The 23,259-nt window shown below is 46.8% G+C and overlaps 1 protein-coding gene and 1 long non-coding RNA gene across 5 annotated transcripts in view; one reads left to right on the forward strand and one right to left on the reverse strand.

Moving 5' to 3' along the window:
* The window catches only part of LOC146871124 (uncharacterized), an 836,775-nt gene that overhangs the window by 132,037 nt on the left and 681,479 nt on the right, over positions 1 to 23,259 (forward strand). The window lies entirely within an intron of this gene.
* TFEB (transcription factor EB) overlaps positions 1 to 23,259 on the reverse strand; it is a 205,180-nt gene that overhangs the window by 100,736 nt on the left and 81,185 nt on the right. The window lies entirely within an intron of this gene.

Consider the following 23,259-nt stretch of genomic DNA (forward strand, 5'->3'; position numbering starts at 1 on the left):
CTACCAAGCCACATCCCTCTTCCTGTCCATAGTCCCTTAGGACTTAGTCCCTAGGAGCATGCAGCGGTGCATGTTGGTAGCAGGGCTTGCCGGTGCCTCCGAGGTGGTACTGTCTGCATTGAGGACGGCAGGTGGCCAGGATTGGTAGTGGGGAATGAGGAACTGTAAGTGCAGCGATGCAGCTTCCCAACCGAGTGCTGAATAAGGACCTTTTCTCTTACCCCAGTGCTGCAGGCTGAGAGTAGTGTAGAGGCCGTGATTCCAGCGGGTGGCCCAGCTGTGGGGATGAAGGGTAGAGGCTGCTGGGACATGGGATCCGTGCGCTCCTTCTGCAACACAGGCTGTCTGAATACATTTAAGAGGGGTTAGTGGCCTGGCCGGCTCCCTCGTGTGGGGGGCCTGCGATCATCTCATTGCGTGCTTGCCACCGTCGCCGCTGCGCTGCATGCCAGAACGGTAGGGGCCTAGCTGCAGGCAGGAGGACGAGGGAGGCCATGCCACACAACATCATCCGGTCGGGTAAGGGGTGCTGGGGCCTGTGGAGATGTGGGGGACATGGGTCGTGGAAGAAGACCATGGGTCGTGAGCCCATGGGTGGGTGGGATGTGAGGGGTTTGGGGTGCTTACAACATCGAGTATTACTACATCTGCCTGAAAAAGTGAGCAATGCATTATATTGTGATTCATAATTATTGACTAATGTTAAATCATGAACCGTCAAAACTGGTTAAGGCAGTGAAAACCACCCAGACAGTACTTTTTAGACAGGAATACGAGGGGGTTTATTAATATTATGATTGTGGAAGGGGCTGTTAGCACTTTGACGTGACGGCCTTCTTTGTTAGAGCAATTGAATGTATCCTGGAATTCGTGTGAATCCTTCAGTGTATTACAGTGAAAGGGAGCCATTCTCCAATTCCGAGGAGAGAGACAGGATGCAAGGTGTGAAGGGTGAGGCCAGGGCTGCGTGGGGGCAAGGGTGAACAAAACCTTTAGATTTTTTCGAATCAATATGGCAAAGCTTGTTTTTTCCAATGTAAAATGCTGCACGCAGCACTTTTTATTTTAATTTGTTACTACAAGGAGTGTGAAGACAACACAGATCTTTGACAGTTTTAATACAAAGTTCAAACATGTCTTATGAGGCCCTGTCTACTGCTAAGCGAAGAAGGGTCTTATGAAAACTATAAAATAAACGTAAATTCAAGTGAAATATGGGGTGGACATTCGAGTGCGGTCTATTGGGGGTATGTGATGAATATTCCCATGTGTATAAAATGTTTGCCCTCTGACTCACACGTTTTACGTTTTTTTTTAAGGCTGTGTTCCTTAGTAAAATTGCGAAAAATCGTGATAATATAGGACTGTAAAAATGTGATTTTTTTGAGGAGGAGCCTAGCGCGCTTCCAAGATGGTCGCGTGAGCACAGGGCTCCCCGGACCCTCGCTGCTCCTCGGAATTTATCCTGACTCTATCCTGACTTGGTTGATGGAATCTGGGAGACGAATGCTGGCTGGACATTAAACTCCTTTCGGAAATCAAATCGGACCTGGCAATCCGGAGTTATGGTGGTTTGAACTTTTGAGGCCCACCCGACGGCTGTGCCCGATGCGAGGGTGATCTGTGGAGCCGGGGCGTAGTTGAACAACAACGGCAGCGGGGCTGTGCCAGTGGCCGTCACATCACTTTCGGTTTCACTTTTGGTCTTTGAGGGGCTGGACTGTGGACTTGCTTGGTGCGACTGGGCTCTCATTTTGCCTTCGCTTGATGCCGGTGGCTTCGTCTGCTGCCAGCGTGCTCATTGACGGGGGTCCCTTCGCTCCGCCATATTGCGGCCTGTGGTGCGACACGCGTCTGCCTGGCCTGTGCCACCTCGACGCTTCCTCGGTGGTCCCCTTCGGCGATCGAGGTTCTCATGGGAGGCAAGGGGGACCCCGAGAGGCGTAAGACCAAAACATCCCTACGTGGGGGACCGGTCCAGACGAACAACATGGACCGCTACACTCAGGGTAAAGGATCCCCCGGGACGGCCACTGTCCCCCCGGAGGACACCAGTGGTGGCCCGTCCGTTTCTCCGGATCTGTCCCTGCAGGACATCATGGGCGCCATTAAGGGCATCAGAGAGACCATCGCTACGCAGTACGAGGCCTTGGCCCGTAAAATCGACACGGTGGCCATTGACATTACGCTAATCCGGGCGGATCTCTCTAAGACTAACGAGAGGGTTCAATCGCTGGATGTGCGGACGTCCTCCCTTGGTACGGACGTGTCGGACCTGCAGGCCACTCTCGGCGATCTCAAGTCGGCCAATGATCTGATGGCCCGGCGGCTGGAAGACTTCGAGGGACGGGCCCGCCGCAATAACATCCGCGTCATAGGCGTTCCGGAGACCTCCGATAACCGCCCGGTTGATCTCCTGGTCGAGGAGCTCATCCTCGAACATCTTGCTCCCGCTGGCCTGAGTAAGTTTTTCGCTGTGGAGCGGGCCCATCGAGTCCCAGGTGGCCGGCCGCGACCGGGTGCCCCCCCGAGGCCTATCGTTGCGAGACTTTTCCATTACAGAGACCGAGACGCGATTCTGCAGGCCTCACGGGTCCATGGCCCGGTCCGACATGAGAACTCGTCCATTAACTTTTTCCCGGACTTCACCCAACTTGTCCAGAAACAGCGGATGGGCTTCCAGTGGGTGAAGCGGCGTCTCCGGGACCTCGGTCTCAAGTACTCTATGCTTTATCCTGCAAGGCTCCGAGTGGAACATGAAGATCGGACTACCTTTTTTGACTCTCCTGCGACTGTGAGTGACTGGCTGGATTCGCTGCCGGACCGGGGTGACCGGACTGGGCCCTCTGCCGGTACCGAGGGTGGCGGATCTCCTTTGGAGTGACTTATGGTCCCGGACTCTGCCATGTTGTACTGTTCGGCTAGGTTCTACTTCTTTTGTGCATTTTGTTTCACTATGTTGTGTGTGGGGAGCGGGCGGGGACGGGTCCCTTCCCTCCTCCGGGGTCTTTTCGTAGAATGGGGTTTGTAGGGCGACAGGCACACTGCAAGTTGGGGTGGTTTTTTGGACCGCAGGGGTGCAGGGTGGGGGGTGTTGGAGTTGGGGGGGGGGTTGGTGGGTGGGTGGGGTTGTTTGGATTTGTGTTTTTTGTTTTCAAGGTGAAGTATTGGCTATGGTTCATCCTTGGGTGTTGAGCTCTTTGCTAGGGGGCCCTTGATCTACTGGAGGGGATGGGGGGGGACGGGTTGAGATTGATGTCTTGGAACGTCAATGGATTGGGGGACCGTATCAAACGGGGTGTTGTGCTGCAATATCTGCGTCGTCTGACTCCTGATGTGGTGTTCTTACAGGAGACGCATCTGGTTGGCAATGTTTGTCGGGCTATGAACAGGGGGGGATATCGACTTGTGGCCCACTCTGGTTTCACCACTGGTTCGAGAGGGGTGGGCATTCTCTTGCGAGTTTCACTTCCGTTGGAGATCACCAGGGTGGTCCCAGACGATAGAGGGCGCTATGTGGCTCTGACTGGGAGGTGGGAGGGGCAGTCCCTTTCCTTGATCTCGGTCTATGTTCCCCCAGGCCTCCAGAACTCCACCTTCTCAGACTTGGGTCGGATGTTGCTTGGGCTTCCTGACAGTCTTTTGCTTATGGGTGGGGACTTTAATTCGGTTGTCTCGGGTGACCTGGACCGTCATCCGCCCAGGGCCCTCCCTGCTGCCCAGGCGTGGCTGGGCGGGCTCCTGGAGACCTTCGGTCTGGTGGACTGTTGGAGGTTAATGCATCCGACACAGTGTCAGTACACCTTCCACTCTGGGGCCCATGGGAGTCTCTCCAGACTGGATTATTTCCTTATGCCCGCGGCCCAGGCTACTCGGATTCGAGAGGTCAAACACCTGGCCAGGGGTATTTCTGATCATTCCCCACTGTGGTTGCTTTTTGACACCGGGTCGCGGTCCGCTGGGCGGATCGCTCCTATTAACCCTTGGTACCTGCGAGACCCCAAGATCCGTGATAGCCTGATTAAGTCGATTGATCAATATTTTTCTGAGAATGAGGGGTCGGTGTTGTCCTCGGTGTCCCTGTGGGAAGCTTTCAAAGCAGTGCTCCGCGGGCATGCCCTGTCCCAGATAGTGGAGGCCAAGAGGGTTAAGAGAGAGGCGGTTGTGACGCTGGAGACTGATATATCGGGGCTGGAGGCAGCCTTGGAGGCGGGCGTCACCCCGGATGGGCTGCATGCCCTCAGCCTGAAGCAGTTTGAATATAAGTCTCTCGTCACTGATGCTGCCAAGACTATGTATAGGGAGCAGCAGGGTAGGTTGTATGACGCCGGAGACAAGGCGGGTAAGCTGATTGCCTGGTTGGACAAGAAGGAGAGAGTGAATCGTGTGGTCCCGGAGCTTCGGGTGTCGGATAGAGTGTGTGTGACTGAGCCTGGTGAGATTGTTGAGTGTTTTGCTGACCACCTCCGTGCAGTGTACTCCCCGGTGTCTGATAGAGATGAGGACGACTCTCGTCTTCTGCTTCGGGATATTGCCCTGCCCGGCTTATCCGTCGAGGACCGCGAGCTGATGGATGCCCCTTTGTCTGTCGAAGAGATAGCTACTGCGATTCGCTCCCTCCGCTCGGGCAAGGCTATGGGCCCCAACGGTCTGCCGATTGAACTATATAAGTTGCGCCCGGATAAAATCGCGCCTTTCCTCCGTCATATGTTTCAGGAATCGCTCGAGAGGGGTTCCCTTCCTGACGACCAGCGTCTGGCTACTATAGTGGTGATTCCCAAGGAGGGTAAGCCACGTGACCGCTGTGCCTCCTATAGGCCTATTTCCCTGCTAAATGCCGAACCCAAAATCCTTGCTAAGGTCCTCGCCAATCGCCTGCTGAGCGTTATATGTGACTTGATACATCCGGATCAATGTGGCTTCATCCCACATCGTAATACCGCTCTCAATTTACGGCGTCTGCACGGCGTCCTCGCTAGGGCTGAGTACTTCGCTGAACCGGCCATATTGGTTTCCCTAGACCCCACGATGGCCTTTGATACCATTGAATGGCCATTTCTTTGGGCCGTCTTGGCGAAGTTTGGTTTTGGGGAGGGGTTCCTTAGCTGGGTGAAGCTCCTTTATGCTGGACCAATGGCTCAGGTGGTTGTCAATGGGCGGGTTTCTCGGCCTTTCGCTCTCGGGAGGGGAACTAGGCAGGGGTGCCCGTTGTCCCCGCTGCTCTTTGCTCTCGCCCTGGAACCGCTCGCTGCCTGGCTCTGTTGGGAGCCCTCGATTAGAGGGCTCCGGTGGGCCCCGGGCTTCGAGGATCGGGTTTCATTGTACGCGGATGATATTCTCTTGTATCTCACCTCACCGCGGAAGTCGCTCAATGTTCTCTTTGATGTCCTTACTTCCTTCGGGAAAAACTCGGGTCTGATAATTAACTGGTCCAAATCTTGTGTGTATCCTATCTCTGGTGGTCTTCCTCTCTTGCCACCTCGGCTTCCGCTCCAAATATCTCAGTCCGGCTTTAAATACCTGGGGGTGTACGTTTCGTTGGATCCGGCGGTCCGCTATGAGCAGAATCTCCTGTCTCCGCTCCGGCGTTTGAGGGCAGATACGGCGCGGTGGTGTAAGCTGCCCTTGTCTCCGCTTGGTCGCGCGGCGCTGTTTAAAATGATGTCCCTTCCCAGATTCCTTTATGCACTCCAGAACTCCTTTGATGTCATTCCTGCGGCCTACTTTAGGGAGGTGGAGAGTTTGCAGAGGAGACTGGTTTGGGACGGGCGATCGCGTATCGCTTTGGCCAAGCTGACTCTTTCCTGGTATGACGGGGGCATCGCGCTTCCTGATATTAGACGGTACTATTGGGCCTCCCAGCTGTCTGCCATTAATCATGCTACGTACGCTCCTGGTTCGAACCCGGCATATGAGATGGATAAGTTCCTGCTCCCCGGCGGTAACTATAACAGAGCGCTTTACTCGCGGTCTGCTGGTAGGGCCCTTACGGGCCCTACCAGGATTGCGGTCCGTGTATGGAAGGCGGCTAACGTAGCGATGGGCTGGAGTGAGCGTTTAACGTGCGCCACTCCTCTATTCGACTCAGACCGCTTGGGAAGCCTCTGGACAACGAAAGGCTTCGAGCGCTGGGATACGATCGGCATCAGCAGAGTGGAGGACCTGTGGGTTAAAGGTGCGGTTAAATCCTTCGCGGCGCTTCAGCGCGAGTATGAGCTTAGTGACAGAGAGTTCTTCCGTTATGCACAGGTTCGGCACGCCCTGCTTTCGGTCTTTGGGGAGGGGACCACGGTCCCTTCTTCTTCGCCTCTCGAGGACCGCATACTCGATGGTCACGTCCCCGACAGTACTATCTCCCTGATTTACAAAAAACTGATAAACAATCGGGCTGACCTCTTGGTGCGTCTTCGGGAGGCATGGACGGGAGATGGGGTGGAGCTGGACGATGAGGACTGGCAGACTGCACTGTCATCCCCTAAGGAGGTGGCCATCCCGGCCCGTCTCCGCCTGGTCCAGCTTAAGATTCTCCATCGTGTATATGTGACGGGCCCCCGCCTGGTCTCGATGGGGTTTTCAGACGACGGACTCTGTAAGCGTGGCTGCGGGCTCAGTGCTACCTTTCTCCATATCCTATGGGAATGCCGCGAGGTGGCGGAATACTGGCGCCGGGTGCATGATATTATGAGACGAGTCACCGGGGTCGCTCTGCTGCCGGAGGTGCGTCGTTGTGTGCTGAATGTATGGGAGCCCAATGACTGCAATGCGGCCCAGGCTCGGTGGGCGGCCTTGGGGAACATGATTGCAAAGAGAGATATTGCACAGCTTTGGGGTTCCCAGCGGCCTCCCACCGTATCCGTCTGGAAGGAGAACATGGACTGGTGCATGTTCAGGGAGAAAACGGTGTATGTGGCTCGTGGTAAACCGGGGGCTTGGGGTAGAATTTGGGGGCAGTGGAACGCGTATCGTGGGTCTATCTGTGCTCCCCCTTTGGTGGATACGTCCGGGGTTGCCTCATCCCCCTGATCCTTGAGGGTTCCTTGTGTATCTCGTACTTTGGAGTACAGATTTGGTTCTCTCGTGGCCCCCCCCTCCCTCTCAGGTCTTCTTTTATTGACCGCCCTCGGGTGGTTGGGTGTTGACTCCCCCGGCTGGTGTTCGCCGCCCTTCATAAGTCGTTTCGCCTTGTTTGTTGTATTTTTGTATTTTTCTTTTTTGTTGTTATTTATACTAAAAGCGTGTATTCTGATTTCCCTTATGTGCAGTCTGATCTACTGTGATAGTGCGGAGCCCCTGTGGGCCAGTCATTGTTTTCTGATATGCTGGAACACTTCGACTACTAGCGGCCGGCCCTGGTGGTTGTAGGCCCGTGTTTGTAACCCTTTTTGTGCACAATAAAATCTTTTAAAAAAAAAAAAAAAAAAATGTGATTTTTTTTTTAGCTCTGAAATTGTTTTGGTCCGTAATTAGTAATGTGGATTTTTCGAATGTTAAGAGACGTGTAGGTTTTATAGTGAAGCAACAAGGCCAGCAATCAGTAAAGCAGACATTTCTTCAGGGTATGGGTACATGTCAGTTTGTGGTGTGCCTGTGTTAGCAGTACACACATTCGCACATGTACGTCACTAGATTGACGGTGTAAAGTAAATGGCGGCAGCGTGAATGCCACTGGTGTCTGACAGACGTAAGCATGCCCTGAGACCGTTGCATTGCTCTTGGTGGTGTTAAATGGTGGAGGTGGAAATGCACTTTGGGGGGTGGGGGTTATTCTGGTTGCTGAAGGTCTGGGAGACTGACGGGGTGGGGGAGGGAAATTGTGCAGGTGATGCGTGCTTCACATTTGCAGCCCCCTGCGGGTGCCATTTTTGAATGAGAGACAGATTTGCTGCGAGTTGGTCGGTCCCTTGTACGAGAGTTGCTCAGCGGTATGCTTTTGGCAGTGTGGTTGTCTAGTCTATTAATGTAATAACTGCACTTTCACAATTGCTTCATTAACATTCTTGCTTCTCAAATTTGCTTGAAAATGCACCATTTACCCACTCGCTCGCCACGGTGCACTTCGACACAAAGTTTGGGTCTCACCACTTTCAAATGTCACCAGCCGCCCCTGAGGCCACACCCCGCTAATCTTACTGACCAAGCTTCAGGTTTGTAGTCCACCCAGTCAGCAGTATTAGTCAATTGTGGACAGGCAGGCCCAAGGCTCGGGGTATCTTCCCCACTCTGATTCGCAGTGGGACAATAATTGCACAACAGAAGAATACAACAAAAGCATTGGTTATCAAATGAATATTCTCCACTGGAATGCAAGAGTAAAGCACCTAATCCTTCTCTCCAATGGTTCTCAAAGAATTTGTTTACCGAAAGAAGTAATCTAAGGCACCTTAAAAATATCTGGAGACATGCACCCTCACCCCCGAATCTTATTATTCTCAGGGTTGCCAGTAGAAACTACAAATTACACATCTAAAAGGTAAATCTAGACACATTAAAACCAAGCTTGATATTGCTAAAAATCACCAAAAGCTACTCATCCACCAGCACACTCTCCACCCTAGTATCAAATTGTGAAGAATTTGCGTCCTCCTTTGCATAGAAAGTTAAGTCAGTTGAGCAACTACTTCTGCCAAAATCCACTATCCCAGACAGTTGCATGCTGACCCCCAAAGTCCTGCGTACCTGGTCGCACTCTGACACAATAGGAGTAAAAGTAACTTGAAACTATACCCAGGGTCAAACCTTCAAATCACCTCTTTGCTGGGTTCACAGAGCAAGGAGATGCAGCTACCTTCCTGGACCTTCCAAGTGAACTCCTCACTGAAACAAGGTGTTTTCCCCTACAGTATGAAAATTAGCTAGATCTTCTCCATCCTCAAAAAAACCAATGCCGAAACTAATGACTTGAACAATTATTTCCAGGTTTCTACATTTTCCTACTTAGGGAAGAAATCAGAAATCTGTGCAGCATCTCCGCTATCGATGCACATACAGTCGAATAAACTTCTTGATGTTTTCCAATCTGGCTTCAAGCAGGTTTGCAACCCAGAAACAGCCTATCTGTAATTTGTGGATGACTCTCTATCTCCTCGACCAAGGGAACTCCTGACTTTTCAGGAACTCTGATTTGATGAACTGTTCACAAATTGTGAAAATGGGGAGCTATGTCTCAGGCACAACCAACCTAAAACATGGGGATTCACATGGCTCTATCCTCTCTCCAACCCTGCTTAATCTATATTTTAAACCTCTTGGAGAGATTGAGAAAATCTGGAATCATGTATCATCAATAAATGGATGATACAGAGATCTACCTGATGATTTCATCCCATGAAGACATCTGTGTTCTCTCTTAACTTGCGACAAGTTTCAGAAATGCATTTCCAACCACCACTTAAAACCCAATCCAACTAAAAGTGAATTTCTACTAATCTCTCCAAAAATGTTTAACCTCCCTAGGAGTGGGTGGAATTCGTCTCTCCTCTGAGCTGCTATCCGCCATTGTGGCGAATGCCAAATCGTTGTGCTTTATCCCCTACAGCCATCTAGACCTCCAGAGGCAAATCGTAGCAATGGCCAAAAGTGCATTACACCAGCTAAGACTGCTCTGGGGCATTATGAAGTTCATTACTGAGCAGGACTTCAACCCTGTGGTCCAGAGCAGATTATGATAACTCACTTCTTTCTGGTCTCTCTAAAGTGCATATAGCTCCTCTGAAATCAGTGCTCCATTCTGCTGGCCTCTTTGAGACAGGCCACATGAAATTCAACCACATCTCTCCTAATCTCTGCACCCTGCAATGGCTCTCCATCGATACAAGAGTCCAATTTAAGACTACATGATACTCAGTTGTAAAAAAATCATCCACAACTCCACCTCCTCCTACTTAGTTGGAAAACTGAACGTCTCCTGAACTCAACGAGGATCAACAAACCGTAAGTTCCTCCGGCTTTTAGGTAGAATGCGGCTTGAGTCAGGCATTCTCTGGTAGCACAACAAGGCTTTGGAACTCCTTCCCACCAGCCTTCTTCACGCAGCTTGTCTGTCCATCAGTCAAAAGGGAACTCAAAATCCTCGCATTTGAGCGACATTTCAATTAAAGTAGAGATCATTGCTCGCATCTCCTATGTTGACTTATGAGTCTTCCAGTCTCTCCAGTTACAAAATATTTCTTCTCTCTACTCTCATGGCTACTTACTGCTGATTTTCTGTGAAGCTTGGCTTAGCTTATTACTTCATATCCAGTTAGGTCTCCGCTGGTATGAACTTATTTTCCTGGTGCGAATAGATTGTTTTATTGATGTTTATTAACCAGAACTTATTTCCTACTTATTTCCTACTCTCTTGACACATGTTCTAATGCCTTTGGACCAAGCTCATGCTATACAAAAACCACAATAAATAAAAATGAAAATAAATAGTTGTGTCATCTTTTCTTTTACTAACTCAAAGGATGCTCTTCATAAATACTCTGCTTTCCCAAAGTATCTCAGCCAGATAGCATCCTGAATGTTCAGAATCACTTACTACTGAGTTCTGCAAAAAACAGACAGTGATTCTGCTTTTTGGAATGGAGAAACCCTTGTGATCAGATAACTTAGTGGCCTGATCCATGGGTACTCCATCTACATCTTTGTTACAAGCTAGAAAGCGGTGCCTTATTTTCTATGTCCAGCTTTCGCTCAAAATGCAGCTGCCATAAATGTCAACAAAGTGTTTTTTAATTCTGTGCTTTTGAGGGAAAATCTTTCTACTTATGCCTCCATTCTGCAATACGTTGCTCACTCAAGTGCCGATTTTTCTACGTAGATTATGAAAATGCCATTACCTTAGGTCATCCCAAGTACATGACATATTGCACGCAACACTGCTCCAATTTATGAAAGAACTGAGGATGCACCTCTTTAAAGAACACTCCATTACAATGCATTGAGTACACAAACCAGCTACCTCTCCTATCAGTCTTTATGCTTGTTGTTGACCCTATACAGCGATCTGCTGCCTTTCTTCTAGGTTTGCAATATACAAATACTACTACATACATACATACATTTACATTTCATCTGTTCCCTACTCTCAGAAGAAATAGAGGCTCTAAAGGTCCTCCTAACCGGTCTGTCTATCCTGGCCTTTCAGAAGCAAGGGGCAGACTGCTACCTGGCTCTTCTACAGCCAGTACTGCTAGATTCTCAGAGATACTGGCTTGTCATATTACTACCTCTGTGTGACCCCCATAGATCATTCAGCAGTCATGACATGTGATCCTATTTTCCGAAGTTTCACTTACTCTTCAGAATCACTGACCTGATCAGTGACTGACTCTGCCTCTGCCCTTCACCACAGTTATTAAGAGGCACCAAGCTGTATGTAGCTCAATCTCCAGATTTTAAGGTATGCCTTCTTCACCTCCTCACTAGAAGATGGGCACGTGATCAGTTCCCTGTATTGCCCGCCAGGCCTAGCAAAGTTCTCACCATTTCAGTCTATGATGCTTAATATACCGCTTTTGTGAACATCAAATTGAAATGTAAAGCTGAAAGAAGATATGTTACACCCCAGCCTTAACATATTTCATTAATCAGTAAGTTTACATGGCCTATTATGCTCATGCTATACTGGTTTCTCTGACCTTTGCCCTTCACCTCAGAGTACCATAGTGGGCACCTGCTCTGGATATCAACATCTCCTCCTTTGCTTCTCAAATTGATTCCAACGGGCTATTTCAGATGTGTGCCTCTAAAATCTTCAGCCTTCGCCTCCCTTCCTAGGTTTGAATGGCCTACAGCAGACATCTGCCCCAAGTCTCTTGGATTTGCATCACTCAGCAAAATCACTCTTAGGAGATGTACAGGTCTCTAAGATTAAATGTGTCACTTGGTCTGTGTATAAGACTCACTCCCAACTCTGAACGTTTGGGCCAAGTCCCATTTTCTCAAATGTGGCCAGTCAATTGTGTGAAAAGCTTGTTCGATGTCCAGCACTATCTGCACTCCCTTTAATTCTAACTCAGTGTAAAACTGAAACATGAGCCAGCCTCCGTAACTTCATAAGGATGCTTTGCGCTGGGATAAAGACGCACAAGTCGTTGTGTTCCAGGGAGACAATCATACGCAACATTCTGTTAGCCAATTTTTGGGATAATATTTTAACATCTACATTAATAATTCAGAGCGGTCTGTACAATCCGAGTTCCTCAGGGTCTCTATCTGCCTTGAACAACATTCAACTGGCTGCCTCCCTCTAATGCTGGGTAACCATGCCTAGGATCTGGCCTTATTATACAACTCCAGGAGCTTCTCTGGAATCTGCACCAGGAAAGAATGGTAGAATTCCGAGGGCAGACAATCTGCACCAGGTGCGTTGTCACTGTGCATTCCCTGAATGGAGTCTATTGTGTCTTCTTTAAAGAATTTGAGGTTTAATTCAGTGGCCTGGCCCACTGCGAGCCTGGCGGTTCTAATATTTTGCAAGAATTCCAACATTGATGTGCTACCAGGGGGAGGGTTTTTATATACTCTGCTAAATACGCACTGAGAGTCTGGTTCATACCGACTTCTGTTATTAAATTACCATCTGTTGTGATTAGTGACATCATTGCTGGGGAAATCTTTACCTATACAGCGGCCAGGACAAAAATCTTCCTGACCTGTCCACTTCCTTAAAGAGCACCTGTCTGTAGTTTTTACGCAGGTACCTCTCAAGGATAGCCCATGTTTTCCCCACCTTGTGCGGTGCTTCGAGCATATCTCTCCTGATAGCTGGGCAACCGGGTGCCTTCCTTTGTATTTGTCTTAGGTTTTACTCTTCCCTAGACCGGATTTGTAGTAATTGTCTATGTGTGTGGCAAAGCTTACTCATGTATTCTCCTCCAAGTACTACTTTGAATACTTCCCACTTCTTTGCCCTGGTATCAGTGGATCCCCAGTTGTTTTCTAGGTATGTAGGGATAACAATGCTACATGTATCAATACAATTTTTAATCTTTAACATGGTAGATTCATGTTACATACTGGTAAAAGAGGCGAACGGCCAGAAAGGAATCTGCCTAGGTATTGCACTACCTGTATTATAGTCACTAGGACCTTTAACTCTAATACTATGTCCAATCTGCATTATATATTGTGTGTGGTAGGATAGCACAAATATTCTCTGCTTTTTGGGTGCAGTACTGTTTACGCACTGAATATTATCCATAGTCACTATTAACGCCTCTGTCATATCTGGTTTCATGTATTGTCTAGGAGGGTGGTTATCCATGTCACCAACAATTATACACCGACCCACATCATTGGGACATCTATGTGCGGTATCAATATGCCATTCAAGGTCTGAAAATAAGTCCTAGCCTCAGAATTTAGAGTTTCGGTGTTCATCAAACACACTTCAGCTCCATTTAAGAGACCATAAACCATCACCAATCTCCGCGCTACATCCACCACTGAGTAACGGAGTTGGAATGAGACTCCAGGTGACACCCAGATGAACATCTATTTCATACTGGCAGAATAAATTGTGAACAACATCTGTTCTCTCCATTTGTTCTGGATCTTGCATTCCTCTTCATGAATTAGATGCGTCTCGTCGAGGAATGTGATCTGTGTGTGTTACATGAGCTATGTGTGTACTCTGTGTCATTTCACAAAACCAGTGAGCTCGTGTTTGCTTCATGTCAACAATTTTACATTTCTATTCATCATAGTGTTGAAAAGGACTACGTTTCGTCGCATGCCCCATTCTTCTACGTGCTGCCCCTGCACGTGTGGTATATTGCTATCTGTTGCATCTTATCAATTGCATCCGTGATTGCCATGGTGTAGATATGCAATCTTGTTTCTTACAATATGTAGTTATGACAACTGTTCCCTCCCCCCAGTTAAACATAAAAACTATCGTGCAGCTTGTGTCTCCTCTTTTCCTCCATTTACCTACTGCTCCTCCTTTAGCCTATTCTACCTCACATTAATATATGATCAAACTGAACTTTTCTAACTTCTATACCAAATTATATGGTGGTATCGGGCCCAAGAAGTCCACCCATCTCCAAAAGGGAGCCGCGCTGAGCACTACCTGAGGACAGGTACCCTCACCTGTCCCAGAATCTCCCTTTTCTCCAGATGCTCTTCTCCAGTACAGATATCTATCAAGCAAAGGAACTATCAGCTTTAGCCAGGGAATACCTTAGCATTTACCATATTATTAGATTAATCAATAAAAAGGGCTAAGGAAACTCCGTTCAGAAAGATTATTCCGGTTGGATGACCCTGGATAAATAATCTATTAGGATTTTAAGGGGGCCCTCATTCACAAAGCTTTTGTGGCATGCTTCATCATTGGACCCCCTCTCCCAGAATGACAGCACATCTGAGTGGGGTTACCAAGAACATCTGGGAGTTTTTTGATATTGTAGGGAGAAAAAAGGGGGTTAATTATATAGAGTGTATCAATATAGATACTTTTTAATAGTGGTCACCGTGATAAGGTTAAAACAGGACATACTCTGATGGTACTTATGATAGGCTCCCGAGGAGCACAACGGTCTCGGCATCCGTAATACAGTCTACATGTTACAGTCTATGCTGCAATTATGGGTCAATCAGCCTTCATTAGGACCATAAAAGTCCGTAAACAATTTGGTAGGAATACAATAATGACTCCACACTGTTAAATATATACATTCATGCAGACTTACATACACAGATTCGCACAATGGTCATACCCAAGAGGGGGATGTATTAGCCCACAAAGGGGGCGGGACTGGCTCTGTAGTCACACTTGCATTAAGAACATTGGTTGGTGCCTTGCACCGAACACACCCATCTCCGCCTCTTTATTAGATCCAAATATATCTAATAAAAGACATGAGTGCTTAGTTTTTTTTTTTTTTTAAGCCTTGTTCAGGTGTTAAGGTCACAGACAAAAGCTTTCAACGTATGTGGAGATATATGTGATTGTGTATTGCATTGATGTAATTATTGCGATTCCCACTCTACACAGAATCGAAATCCCACACAACTGCCTCTTAACTCCACTTGTAGTTTTGCTTTAATTCTGTGCATTTTATTACATCACTGTCAAAGCCAGGGGAATTATCTGGGATCTCTGCGTTTCTCTTGCAGAAGTTCAATCTATATTTTACGTCTCTGTCTCAGACTTAAAAGGGGCAATCCTTGGACTATAAAAGTGCTTGCACAAATTCAGCAACTGCAAGGGCCAGATCGGGGACGAATCAGGATCATGACACTGGCTGTCCCGGATTGCACTTTGCTAGTACTCGGCCTGATTGAGGATGTTAATGTCCTTCGGTCGGATTTGGACAAGTGAGCATCAAGGCATTCAAGGCTTTTGGCTGGCTCCCGGCCTCAAGACGACCATCACTTGGGCATTAAGGCATTGGTCCTTGCTTAAGTCAGTATATAGGGTTTTCTTCTTCCAGGGGTCTAGTCACAGCAGCAGGGCTTCTTTCAGGCTTTACCCCTGGTCTTGGCCTTGAGGGGATCCACAACACGCAGGATACTGTATCTGACAAAAAAGCTTGTCTGGGATGGCACACATGGCACTGATGATGCAGAAGATACTGCCTCAAGGGGATAAATATCCAGCAGTGTGGCAGGGTAAACAGGTCTGGCCGTGCCCTGGGCTGTATCCACTAAAACTGATCTTGGGTTGCTTGTGTTACCGTTTAGGGAGGATTTGGCTTGGCAGTTCGGGCTGGACTGTTCTTACTGGATCACGACCAAGGCTGATTTCTATTTAACTGGGTCTAATCTGAGGTGTCATAGTGGGCAAAAGAATGATTGGTTGGAATGTTACCCTTAGCGATTGCCAAAGGTTAGACTAATTTGAAAGCATCCATTCCATCAAATTCGGTGTGTTTGGAACTACAGAGATAGACATGATCTACGATGAAGGCAATAGCAGCATGACAAGTGCATGAGGATGCTCTTAGGAGTAAAGATTAGGACATTCCTTACAATAGTGTCTCTACCCCTTTCACCTTATAGCAGGTAAAATCGGACCATAAATTTCATTTGAAGGGAGCAGGTGTCGCCCCCTTGGAATGACACCTGGGGGCCCGTCCAACTCTGAACCACTTCCACACCAACACACAACACCAAAAACTTCGGCATCATCCTGAACAGCAAACTTACCATCAAACAATAGATGAACGCGGTCTCCTCCGTCTACTTCCACATTCTAGGCATGCACTAAAGAATCTTCAAATGGCTCCCCATCAGCACCAGAAACATGTCACTCAAGCCCTGATCACCAGCCAACTGGTCTGCGGCAATGCACTGTACACAAGAACCAACACCGAACTCATGAGAAGACTCAAGACAATATAGAACTCAGCGGCCAGACTCCTCCACAACTTGCCCAAATAGACCCATATCACCGCACAGCTCCTAGTCCACAAAAGATGACAATTCAAGATACAGACGCGCGCTTACAAAGCCCTCCACGACCGAGGACCAGCATACATCAACCACTGCCTGAACTTCCACCACCAACCCTTAAGAAACCTTCACTCCGCCTCCCTTGCCATCACCTTCGCGCAGACACCACACATCCTCCGAAACCACAGCAGAGGCCGTTCCGTCTCTTATCTTGCCACCAAGTCCTGGAAAGCCCTCGCCTTCCACCTCCAGACATTAAAATCTCTGGCGGATTTCAGTAAGAGACTCAAGAACTGGCTTTTCGACTGAGACCAGCAACTTGGCGCCTGGATACCCTCATGGGTGATTAGCAGCGCTTTACAAATCCTGTTTGATTGATTGAGGGTGCATTGGCTGATGAATATGGAATAACATGGTCATGAACATTTGTGTGGATGCAAGAAACAAGTTTTTGCAGCACACATAAATGTTCATTGGTTCCGAATGACTTGCCTCACAATATTATTTCTGTTATTTTGTCCTTTACATGGCTCTATGCATCAGGAAAGAATTTCAGAGTCTATATTTAACAATATGTGGATGAGTTCATTGGTATAGCTGAAGAATGTGAATACATTCACATCTTTTTTAATCGTCTATTTTCATTAATTACCTTTCCTTTTAAATGTAATGACAGAGAATTGAATTGTTCATTTCATTGTCTTCACTCACAGAGATGATGTTCACTTAGTTCGATGGGAAATTCTATTATGCGTTTATTAGAACACACACCTGTATTTGCGTAAGTGAGGTATTTCCTTTCCATTTATGCATACTGATATAAAACTGATAATTTTCCGATATCAGGTTACCGTGTGGATCGGTATTTCCTTTCAATGTAAATTTACCTGTGTGTTAGTTAACTCACTTTTTTAAATGAGAGTTTTTACGCTTTACACTGCATGCTCTAGACCTTTTGTAGCAACATGGGGCTTAAAATCGATATAGTGGAATTAAACAAGAATAAATAAACAAGTTGAGAGGCGAGGAGTAACTGCATAGGAAAAAGGGACATATTGCTAATTATAAGTGACACATGGGATGGATAATGAGGCAAAGACTATACAAAAACACAGTGTAGGTTTATGGATAAGGCACTCTTACAATACAAAGTCAATTCGCCTTAGTAGCTCATATAGCAGTACATTAAGACTTCAAATTCCATAAATTGAGAAGAGTAATTTCCATAAATTGAGACGAGTCAGCAAGCCACTTTTTATTTGTATTTATAAAACGCAGATTACCATGTATTTCATGGTTACAAATGTTTACCTTCCTAATGCTAGATCGCACAGCATACTTAATCGCTCCGCTGAAATGGTCAAGTTCTGTTATGAAACTAAAGTGGCTAATAGCTGCCCTCAAATTGATTGAACCCCATGGAAAGATATTCCTTCTTTTACTGTGTCCATGACTATCTCTTGAGGATTTAATTTTTATTGCTGAGTAACACAACTGCAGAATACACTCTAATCACACATTTATTTAATTACTAAATAAATAAATATTTTATGAACAACGTGGACGAACCCACTACATAAAATAAGTACTCGGGGACAAGGATGTTCCCAGTATTTGGTCCTTGCTCTCTCTTTTGTTTTCTACATAAATAAATATATAGCCACAAATAAAGGTTAGATCACAAGCATAAGCATGAGGTGAAGACCTCCATAGGTAAAATGGTAGCTTATGCTATTGGGCACTGTTACAGAGTAAACTCAAAATTTTCGAGAACACTTTGCATCTAAAAGGAATGTGGATTTAGAGATGAAGATGAATATGCTCTATTTAAAATGAGGCAGGGATACCTCTGTTTGTGAAAATTATCTGAAGCCGCAGGCATTAAGAGTTAAAAAAAAAAAAAGGACAAGCGGACATGCTACTTTGGGTATTAACAAAGGGGAAAATGATCACAGACTATCAAGTTATTTGTAAAACAGTATTGTGTGTTTAGACACATTATACACACGAAGGAAGGTGAATATAGAAAGACTTTCTGGAGCAAAGAGACAGATTATATTATATTTTTTACTTAGCTAGAGTATAAAAGGCATGACAGTGTAGGTTAAACTATAGGATGATAACAGAGATGATAACAGACTAGTCCAATTACTGTTGACGCAGTGGTTAATTTATAAAAAAAAAATATATACGTGCCCGGCTCTCGTCAAGAGGCAGCTTGCACCAGCCCATTTCTCCAGTTAGCGCCACCTAAAACAGAATCAGCTACTAACCATGAAAGTGGGGAGGTGATATGGCATAATGGCCAGAGCTACTGACTTCATAGCTGGGAAACCAGGTTCGAGTCTCTGCGTCGGCTCAACGTCCTGTGATTCTGGGCAAATCACTTATCTCCTTATAAATTAATGTGTCTTTAACTGGTGCTCCTGAAAACGCTGGTGTTGATAATTAAGTGCCTGTGCAGAGCACCGGAAACCACTGGCTCGGAAAAACTACTATCAAAAGTGTAGTGAAGAGTCACGCAGATGAAGATTATCAAACTGTTTATTAAGTACAAACGCAACAGCATCCCCAGCTTGTAAGTCAAGCAGGCTAGTCAGCATGAGTGAAGGCAACCTCATCAACATTCTAAGGTGGCCTTCGTACCAACATTCCACGGCTGTACCAATGGGCTGATAGGGGTAGGGGTGCATGGACTGTACCAAGTGGGAGAAAATTACAACACATCTTCCCCCCCCTACCAACGGTGCAGCGAGAACTGCTGGGACATAAGGGGAGAGATGATAACCAATACGAACTGACTGGAAGTTCCCGGGCCCTATGGAGGACTCCTAAGGAAACACAAAGGAGTAAAGTCTACCACCCCATGCTATAGTGCTGGTGCCAGCTAGGAGCGTTCTTTTGCCGGTCCCCTCTCCTCTGTTGTGCCACATCCACCCTCTCTTCAATACCTTGTCCACTGGTGCCTTCACCGCAGGGCCTTTCCCTCACATCTCCAGCCACCCTGTCCATGCTCCATTTCTTCCCATCCTCCATGACAACCACATTTCTCTTGACTTCCTTAATTCTTCCCTGGGGGTAATACTTTCCCCCTTTAACTCTCATGACCTCAGGTTTCTGGATGTGCACCATTTGTCCTGGTTTAAAAAATCTCTCCTTGACCCCCCACTTTCTGTCATACCACTCCTTGTATTTCCCTTGTCGGACCACTGTTCTGTCCCTTAATTCCTCTTTGTCAACTTCCCCCAACTCTTTTGGACACAACCAATTGGGGGACAATTTCGATCCAGCCTTTCTTCCCCTCAACAGTTCAAAGGGGGTATGACCCGTTGAGAGACTGGGTGTAGTGTGGTAAGCCCAGAGCATGTCTCTAATGGCAGGTTCAATGGCCAACCCTGAATTGTTCGCACGTTGTATGCATTCTTTTAGCATCCTGTTCGCTCTCTCTACCTTCCCATTAGCTCTGGGGCAATAAAGAGGTGTGCGCACATGTGTTACGGACATGTCTTCCAGGAACTCTCTCATCTCCTCCGACACAAACTGTACACCATTGTCCGTGACGAGCGAAGAGGGAATCCCTTCTCTAGAGAATATCTCACTCATGAACTCTATCAGTGACCGGGTGTTGATGGAATTCACGAATTTACAGGTTATCCAGTTCGAATAGTAATCAATGATTACCAAAAGGTAGCACTCCTGTGGTCCTTTGGCCCGAATGGGTCCCGTAATGTCAAACCCCAATTTGTCCCATGGTACCATAGGGATTTCTACAGGCAGGAGTGGAGCGTGTCTTATGCTTCTTGACTTATCACTCATGCTACACGCACAACAGTCTTTCACCTTGTCCTCCATTAATTGATCCATTCCTGGGAACCAGTAATCTGCTCTCAGACGTGCCTTGCACATGCTTCTGCCCATATGACCCTCATGGGTGAGATCGATTATCTTGGACCTTAAACCCTCAGGAGGTACGATTTTTCCTGACTTGAGCAGTATTCTTCCCTCAATGGACAACTCATTCCTCACATTCCAGAACGGTTGAATGTTTTCTGGCAGGTCCTTGCATCTGTTAGGCCATCCTTTCCTCACTAACCCTTTCACCTCACCCAGGATCCTGTCCTGGTCCATATGCTGGCCCCATTCCTCTCTCGCTACTGCGGGGATCTTCACCTCCATTACCATTTCCTTTTCCAACGGTTTTTCCATAGGTGATCTTGAGAGAAAGTCTGCCACCTTATTTTGTTGCCCTGGGACGAATCCTACCTTGTAGTTAAAACCTTGCAGTCCAAGGATCCATTTCGCAATCCTTGGTGTTACGTTTTCCAAATCCTTCTTTGCAAACATCCCCACAAGGGGTTTGTGGTCCGTGTATACCTCAAATGGCATGCCCCACACATAAAAATTGAAGTGCTTGATTGACCAATATACTGCCAATGCTTCCTTCTCGATGGTTGAATAATTAGACTCTGCAGCCGTCAAGGACCTTGAAGCAAACGCCACTACCTTCACGCCCTCCTTCGTTCTTTGAGACAGCATTGCCCCTATTCCTTTGCTGCTAGCATCCGTGGTAATCATGGTGTCTTTCTTTACATCGAAATTACCAATGTATGGGGCCGTTGCAATGGCTTCCTTTATGTTTCTTATTGCCTCTTCCTGTTCCTTCTCCCAGGTGAACTCATTGTTTTTCTTTAACATTTCTCTCAAAGGTTGGGCCATCATGGCAAAATTCTTGATGAATTTTGCCATATATTCCGCCAGACCGAGGAATGAAATAACTTCTTTATTCTTCGGTGTAGGCGCGCTCCTTACTGCTTCCACAAGGCTGTACTTGGGTTTGATTCCTTCCTCTGATATTATGTGACCCAAATATTCTACTGAAGTGACGCCCACCTTGCATTTGCTCTCCTTCGTGGTGAAACCAACATCCTTCAATCTTCCTAGAACCCTTGCAGCATTCATTTTATGCTCCTCCTCACTTGTGCCATAAATCAGTATATCGTCCTGGAAGCACATGCACTTCTGACAGTCCTTTAACACATGCTGCATGGCCCTTTGGAACGCCGATGCTGCCGATGCCAGACCAAACGGCATTCTTAGAAACTTGAAGTTACCAAAAGGAGTCGTGAAAGCCGCCAACGGCTGTGATTCTGGGTGCAATCTTATTTGATGGTAAGCGGATGATAGGTCCAAGACACTAAACACTTTCGCTCCCTGCAAAGTACTTAACATTTCATGTATTTTGGGCAAGGGGTGTCTGTCCACCTCTATGTTACTATTGAGAGATCTCAAATCCACACAGAGCCTAATGCTCTTACCACTGTCCTTTGTCGTGATGACGATGGGAGCCAACCATGCTGAGCTCTCAATCTCCTTGATGATACCTTGTCTAACCAATTTCTCCAATTCCATCCTCAACGGTTCTCTCATCAACAATGGTACTGATCTCGTTCTGTGAATTACCGTTTTTGCCCCATCTTTAAGTACTATTTTGTGCATATAGTTCTTAAGTAACCCCAGCTCCTCACTGAAAACTTCAGGGTAGTTCTTGATGAGACCTGCACTGTCCCCATGTGTTTCCATGAGCAATACTTGTTCCCTGTTGTTGGGATCTAGTTTTATACCCAACTCTTTCTGGTGTTTCCATCCCAGCAGACTGGACCCCTCCTTTGCAATGTACACCTTCCCCACTGTGTGCCTGTCTTTGAATGAGATCCTCATCCTCACCATGCCCTCTAGTGGTATAGGGATCTTATTGTAACCTGAAGGGGAAATGTCTGGACTTTCTAACATTATGCCATGATTACCAAATTTTTCCTCAAACACTCTTCTTTCTACAAGTGTAAATGGGGAGCATGAATCCGCATAAACTTTAATCCCTACATCATCCAGTTTAATTTCACATGTGGGATATACAGTATTGTCTTCCTTGCTCTCCCCCTCAATTTGAAAAATATAGCTCTTTTCAGTGGCTTCGCCCATCTCATTGCTTTCCACCATATGCACTTTGGGTGTAAACACATTGCATACTTTTGAGAAATGACCTCTCTTGTTGCATTTCCTACACACAGTATTTCTAGCTGGACACTTCCAGTTGTTCGCTAAATGATTTTGGCTACCACATCTAAAACATTGTAAGCTATTAGTCTTCTTATTTACCACCTCTTTATGTTTTTGTTCCACCACACATACAGCCTCGGTGGCCGACACTTCCTTGTGTTCTATACTTTCATTCCCTGCCTCTCCAATTTTCATTTCTTTCATGCACTGCGCAGTGTGTTCTAACCCCTTGGCTATACTTATGGCCTCCTCCAAATCAGGGTTTCTAGTGAGCAGCTCCTCTTGCACCTTCCCATCATTGGTACACCTCACCAATTGGTCCCTAATAAGCGAATCTGTAAGGGCCCCAAACTCACATGTGGCTGACATGCCTCTCAACACCGCTATGTACGATGAAACTTTTTCATCTTTCTTTTGACTACGTTTGAAAAACTTGTGTCTCTCTAAGACCACATTAATTTTTACCTTAAAGTGCTCCCCCAACTTCCTTAAAGTGTACTCATACACATCCACGCCTTCATCCTCCTCCAAAGGTTCATCCTCCACTAGTCTCCCTGTGACATCCTCGTATACTTTCCTTCCTTGCACTCCTAAATTGTGTAATAAAATATGCTGCTTCCTTATATTGGAAAAATTTCCTCCGCCAATGGCAATTAAATACGATTTGAAGATCCCAACCCATCTCCTCCATGGTATGTCAGGTTCCCCTAACTCATTAAGAAATGGAGGTGGTTGACTCATTCCTGCTCCTGCCATGGCCCAATAAGTGTGTGCACTGGATGTAATTCCTAACTAAAGCCTAGCCCCAATGAT

Source organism: Triturus cristatus, chromosome 1_1, assembly GCF_964204655.1.
Source record: "Triturus cristatus chromosome 1_1, aTriCri1.1, whole genome shotgun sequence".
NCBI lineage: Eukaryota > Metazoa > Chordata > Amphibia > Caudata > Salamandridae > Triturus > Triturus cristatus.